Below are 6434 nucleotides of genomic sequence, written 5' to 3' on the forward strand. Positions count from 1 at the left end.
ACTGAAAATGTGGTATCACTGAACTGTAAGGTTGCAAGCCGGGAAAGTGATGGCAGGGTAACAGAATGCTAAATCCTCATAGTAGGAAGTCAATAATTACTGTATAAAATTGATAAATCAGGGAAGAGTGCTGTAAACATTACTTGGAATCACTGAGTGGGCCCCCAGCTTATAAGAAATAATTGGAAGAGTTGAGAATGTTTTTTTTTTTCCTGGGGAGCTAGGCTCAAGCTAGGAATTTGGGGAGAGCCATAGACTACTATTTTTATTATACGCTTTGTAGTATCATTTGACTTTTAAAACTATGTAAATGTCTGACTTTGGTGAAAGAAAGAAAGTTTACTAAAAGGAGGTAATACCAAGGAGGATGTGATTACCTTTATTTGGAATGTGCTCACTGTACTAGTCAGTTTGGACTGCATAACAAAATACCATAGACTGGGTGGCCTGAACAACAATTTATTTTCTCACAGTTCTGGAGCCTGAAAGTTGGAGATACAGGTGCCTGCATGGTTGGGTTCTGGTGAGGCCTCTCTTCCTCCCTTGTAGATGGCCACCTTCCCCCTGAGCCTTCACATTACCTTTTCTTTGCACATGCTCAGGGAGAAAGAGGGGGCAAGAGAGCAAGATCTTTGGTGTCTCTTCTTATGAGGGCACTAATCCCATCTGGAGGGCCCCACCCTCATGACCTCACCTAACCCTAATTACCTCCCAAAGGTCCCATCTCCAAATACCATCTATTTGGCATTAGGGCTTCAACATATGAATTTAGGGGGAACACAATTCAGCCCAAAGCACTCAATAAAGACTTCTTAAAGGGGGTAACATTTAGGCTGGTACAGAGGGTAGGCAAATAGGAAAGGGCAAGCTTTGTACACAGACATTTCATAGCCTGTGGTATGTTAGTGGGGGTGCCTCTTTCCACTTACGGTGTTCTGCAGGAGAAATTTTCCTTAAGCACAAACCTAGATATTCTCAGCCCCTTTTCCTCCCGGCCTCTGGGGAGGTGCAGTCTCACCCTCTGGTTGACAGAACCTGAACCACATCCTCTAGCTTAGCTTCAGTCAGCAATAGGTATTTGTACCTTTATCTGCCACTTCTTTTATTTCTTAATTCTTTCATTTTCCAAATTGTTCCCAAAACGAGAAAGGAAGAGGAATGACACATTGTGGGGGGGAGGTATTTGGGAACCTAAAAATAGTTCCCTAGAGAGGTATTTGGGAACCTAAAAATAGTTCAGAATTGTTGGAAAAAAGGTTGTGTAGGGAAGGGAGTGCAGTGGAAAGAGGGAGTGCAGTAGATGTTGCTGACCTGAGAGAGCAGCATGAATGGTGCACTCGTGAAAGCCCCGCCAACAGCCAGGCTTCATTCACTTTGCACCTGGCTGAGGTGGGAAGGATGGATTGGAGGGGTTCTACTACAGGTTAGGAAGTGACACAGAAATGCAGACAAGGAAGTCAGGACTTTGGGAGAGGATGTTGAGGGGAGGGGATGAATCTGAGTTTTAACTAAAAGTAGAATCAATAGAATTTGGTGCTTAGTTGAGTGAGTGAGAGATTGGAGTTGAGAGTGACTCCTGGATTTCTGGTTCCAGCTTCATGGAAAGTATATTTCTCCTCTCAGAGATCTCACTGCTCACCTGAATGACTCAATCCAACACAGCTGGGGGACCAGGTCCCAGGACACTAACCTGGGAAAAAGGTCTCTAGTCCCTGCTAACCCTCCCTCCCAGCTTAAATCCTTTGTCAATTCCACACCTTATATTGTACTGTCTAATCCTCACTTCTCCAATAGAGAGGTTAGAGAATCAGAAAACTTTAAAATATATATACTTTTTTATTTTAAAAAATATTTCAAACACAGAAAAGTTGCAGAAATTATACAGTGTCTTCCCATATGCACTTCACATTGAGTCACCAATTATCATCTCTCTAATTGTTATTGCTAAACTATTGATATATGAAAGGAAATTGCATGATTTTTGCGTCTTTATCCCTAAACATTTCAGCATATATCTCCTAAAAACAAGAACATTCTCTTCACAACCACAGTATAATGGTCAATTTTAGGCACTTTAACATTAATACAATATTATTATCTAACATATAGTCTATATTTAAATTTCACCAATTACCCAATAATGTCTTCTATGGCAACTTTCCCCCCAATCCAAGATCTAATTTAGGATTATGCATTACTTCAGTTGTCATGTCTTTTATTTCATTGAATCTGGAAAATTTTTGGAATTATTTTATCTTTGCCTTTCATGACATTGACAGCTTTGATGAACCCCGGCCAGTTGTTTTGCAGACTGTCCCCAATTTGGACTTGTATGATGTTTCTGGATGATTATACTCAGGTTATGCATTTTTGTCAGGATTACAACATAAGCAATGCTGTGTCCTTCTCAGTGCATCACATCAGAAAACACACCAATGTGGGTGTGTTCCATGTTGGTGATGTTAACATTGATCACTTAGTTAAGGTGGTGTCAGCCAAGTGTTTCCACTATAAAGTTACTATTTTTCCCTTTGCAATTAATAAGTTATCTCTGGGGAGAGACTTTAAGGCTTTCATTGATGATGCTTACCTGAATCAATTAGTACTATGATGTTGCAAAATGTTGATTTTTGAACTCTGTCATCCATTCTACATCTATTGGTTGCCTTTCTAGTCTAAAGATGAGCCTTCCCCTCTTCCTCATTTGTTTATTTAATATAAATATGACTTAATAAAATTTTTTCATGGTTGAAATCCATCATTAACCTTATTTATTTTGATGCTCAAATTGTCATAGATTTGGACACTAGGAGTCCCTTCAAAATGTTTCCTGTATTCTTGCAACATACTGCCATCATTTTATGAGCATTTCTTACTTTCAAGAATAACACTATGTCCACCCCTGGAATCAACAATTTCTCCAGGAAGTCCTGGCTCCTTTTGGTTGGAAATGGTATTTAGAAGGCAAGATCTGTGTTTATTATTACTGAGGTGTCACTGCCCCTTCAGTGGTCAGAGCCAGCAGTACCCACTAATCCCAATCCAACACCAACCACGAATCCCAATCCAAATAACTTTTTGCTTTTCCCTCGTCCATATTTGTGTCTTCCTTCTCACATAGTGATAGTCCTGAATCCTCTGTCCAAATCAAAATATTTATATCTTTGCTGATTCTACAATATCCACAAAATAATTTCAGAATTGCCACATTCTTACCTCTACCAACAACAAGCATACTGAGAGTTTAAGATGTTTTTTGTCTTTATACTGAGGATGTATAGTTAAAATACTGCCTTCAAAAATTAATTGAGGGCTTCCCTGGTGGCGCAGTGGTTGAGAGTCCGCCTGCCAATGCAGGGGACACGGGTTTGTGCCCTGGTCCGGGAAGATCCCACATGCCGCAGAGCAGCTAGGCCCATGAGCCATGGCCGCTGAGCCTGCGTGTCCGGAGCCTGTGCTCCGCAACGGGAGAGGCCACAACAGTGAGAGGCCCGCGTACTGCAAAAAAAAAAAAAAAATTAATTGAACTAGTTTTTTATTTCTCTTCTGTGTGATTACATTACTCACTTGAAACCCAGTCATTTGTTTCCATTTGAATTCAATTTTCCTCAACTCCCATCCTTGTCAGTTTAGTTAAAAATAACATTAGTGGGCTTCCCTGGTGGCGCAGTGGTTGAGAGTCTGCCTGTCAATGCAGGGCACACGGGTTCGAGCCCTGGTCTGGGAAGACGCACATGCCGCGGAGCAACAAAGCCCGTGAGCCACAACTACTGAGCCTGCGCGTCTGGAGCCTGTGCTCCGCAACAAGAGAGGCCACGACAGTGAGAGGCCCGCGCACCGCGATGAAGAGTGGCCCCCGCTCGCCGCAACTAGAGAAAGCCCTCGCACAGAAACAAAGACCCAACACAGCCAAAAGTAAATAAATAAATTAATTTTAAAAAATAATAATAACATTAGCACATTTTCAAAATCAAAACTAGGTAAAATGTTATACTCAGAGAAGTGTTACTCTCTCCTATACCTCTTCTACTCCTTTCTACCTTTCTCTCAAAGGTAACCAATTTCACTAGCTTTTAATTATTTTTCCTATGTTTAAATTTGCAAAATACACACACATGTGCATGCATGCACATATTTGCACACACACACGTACACATTCTTATTTCTCCCTAGTAGGCAGAGTATTTTTATTCAACAACTATCTTGAACAATATCTGAGAGGTACTCTATGGACACAAGAGGTCAAAGGCAGGGTTGTGATCCTCAAAGACAAACAAAAAAATATACAGAAAAAAAACCAGAATGCAAGGCTTCACATGAGAGAATAGTTAAATTGAAGAAGAATTTAGGCATCTCTTCTGTCCATCTCTGGTCACCCCTTGATCGATAGTCATCCCTCTACTGCTTACGTACCTCCAGAGAGGGTTAGTGAGGCAATAAAACATGGTGGTAAAAAAGCAGACACTCTGGAACCAGAGACCTACCATTGACTAACTGTGAGATATTGGGCATATCACTTAATTTCTGTGAACCTTGGTTACCTTACTGTAAAATGCATATAATGGTATCCATCTTACAGGATACTTAAGAAGATAAAAGTGCTTAGCAATGCGTATGGTACACTATGCATGTTAGCTTTTTTTCACTTGAATTATATTGATGTCACCTTGGGGCAGCCAATTGACACCCTGAATGTAGGGTTGCCAAATAAAATGCAGGATACCCAGTTAATTTTAATTTCAGATAAACAACAAACACATTTTTAGTATAAGTAAATACAAACTTTTAGTATGTTTATACAATATTGCATGAGACACAACTATACTAAGAATCTATTTGTTATCTGAAACAAAAATGTTTCTGGGTGTGCTATATTTATAATGTGGTAATTCTGGCAGCCCTACTCAAGTGCAGCTAAGAGAAAGGCTGTAGGTGCCAGAGCTCCTCAGAGAAGGGAGACATCACTGTGGAGGTTAAGAAGTTTATTCAACTTCTAGTTGAATTCTAGTTGAACTTCCTAAGGTAAAACTTTCAAAAAGATAAAATCATACTCTCATACAAATTCAAAATGTACACATTAGATATTTTAATAAATTAGGGTACTAGTAAGATGTTGAAACTGGCTTAGAGGAGAATCTGAAGAACACAGACACAAACATACACATGTGTGCAGAAACAATTATAGCAAGACTGGACAATATTCATTTGCATTGCTACGAGACTGGACAATATTCATTTGCATTGCTATGGATAAGAACCATTTCCATTACTCTCAGTTTTCTTTAACTTCTCCTATTGAGTTGTGAAAATGCCTGATCATTAGAGAGACACAGGTCCACTAGACAGGGCCCAGAGCATCACTGTAGGGACATCCAGTGATCTTTTTGCCCATTTCCAAATCTTTGGTTATTTTTCCTGACAGTCCTTACTAATACTTTGCTCCCAGAATTCGGCACAGGAGAATAAAGCATACATGAAACACAGTTAGAAATTATAAATTCTTGTTTAAAATATCAGTTTGGTGGATTAGTAATTATAGGAATTGAATAATGCAAGAAGCAAACTTAATTGTTAAAAACCTGAGTCGTGGTGCCCCCAGTTTCTCCTCAGGTATTTAGTAAAGTGTCTCCAAACTTGGTAAGTTCCTATTGAAACAGCTGCTTTTAATTATGTGGAAATTTCAATTCATTTTCTAACAGCAACTTTGTTTTAATACCAAAAATGCTCACTTAACAGAGAAGAAATGGTTATCTTGAGAGAAACTACCTGTACTTCTATGAACTCAAAAGAGCTTTTGTGGTCTGAGCTTAAAAACAGAAACAAAAGAAAACAAAAGACTAACAGACAAAAACCTTGGGGAAAATGTTTTAAAATCAAAGCGCTTTAATTGGCTGGCTCAACCAGAAAAGGAAGTAATTCAGTGATTTACACGGCAGATTGCCATAGATAATGCTTTGTGAAGAATCCCCAAATTAAACCTTTTGCATTAGAGAAATCACATTTAGAAAATTTTTTAAATTATGGTAAAATATACATAACATTAAACTTTCCATTTTAACCATTTTTAAGGGTACAATTCAGTGACATTAAGTACATTCACAGTGTTCTGCAACCATCACCACCATCCATTTCCAGAACTTTTTCATCATTCCAAACTGAAACTCCTCACCCATTAAACAATAACTCCTCATTCCCCCTCCCCCCAGCCCCTGAAAACCCCTGTTCTACTTTCTGCTATATGGATTTGACTATTCTAGGTACCTCATCTAAGTGGAATCAGAAAATATGTGTCCCTCTGTGTCTGGCTTATTTCACTTGGCATAATGTCTTCAAGGTTCATGTCGTAGCACGAGGAGCCACATTTTATAAAGACAAGTCAATGTCCCAAAGATGACTAGGCAGGAAAAAAAAATCCTTCCCACCTAATTTCAACC

Source organism: Delphinapterus leucas, chromosome 12 (genome assembly GCF_059928025.1).
Source record: "Delphinapterus leucas isolate spDelLeu-1000000601 "Yukka" chromosome 12, BTC_Dleu_Yukka2, whole genome shotgun sequence".
NCBI classification, from domain to species: Eukaryota; Metazoa; Chordata; class Mammalia; order Artiodactyla; family Monodontidae; genus Delphinapterus; species Delphinapterus leucas.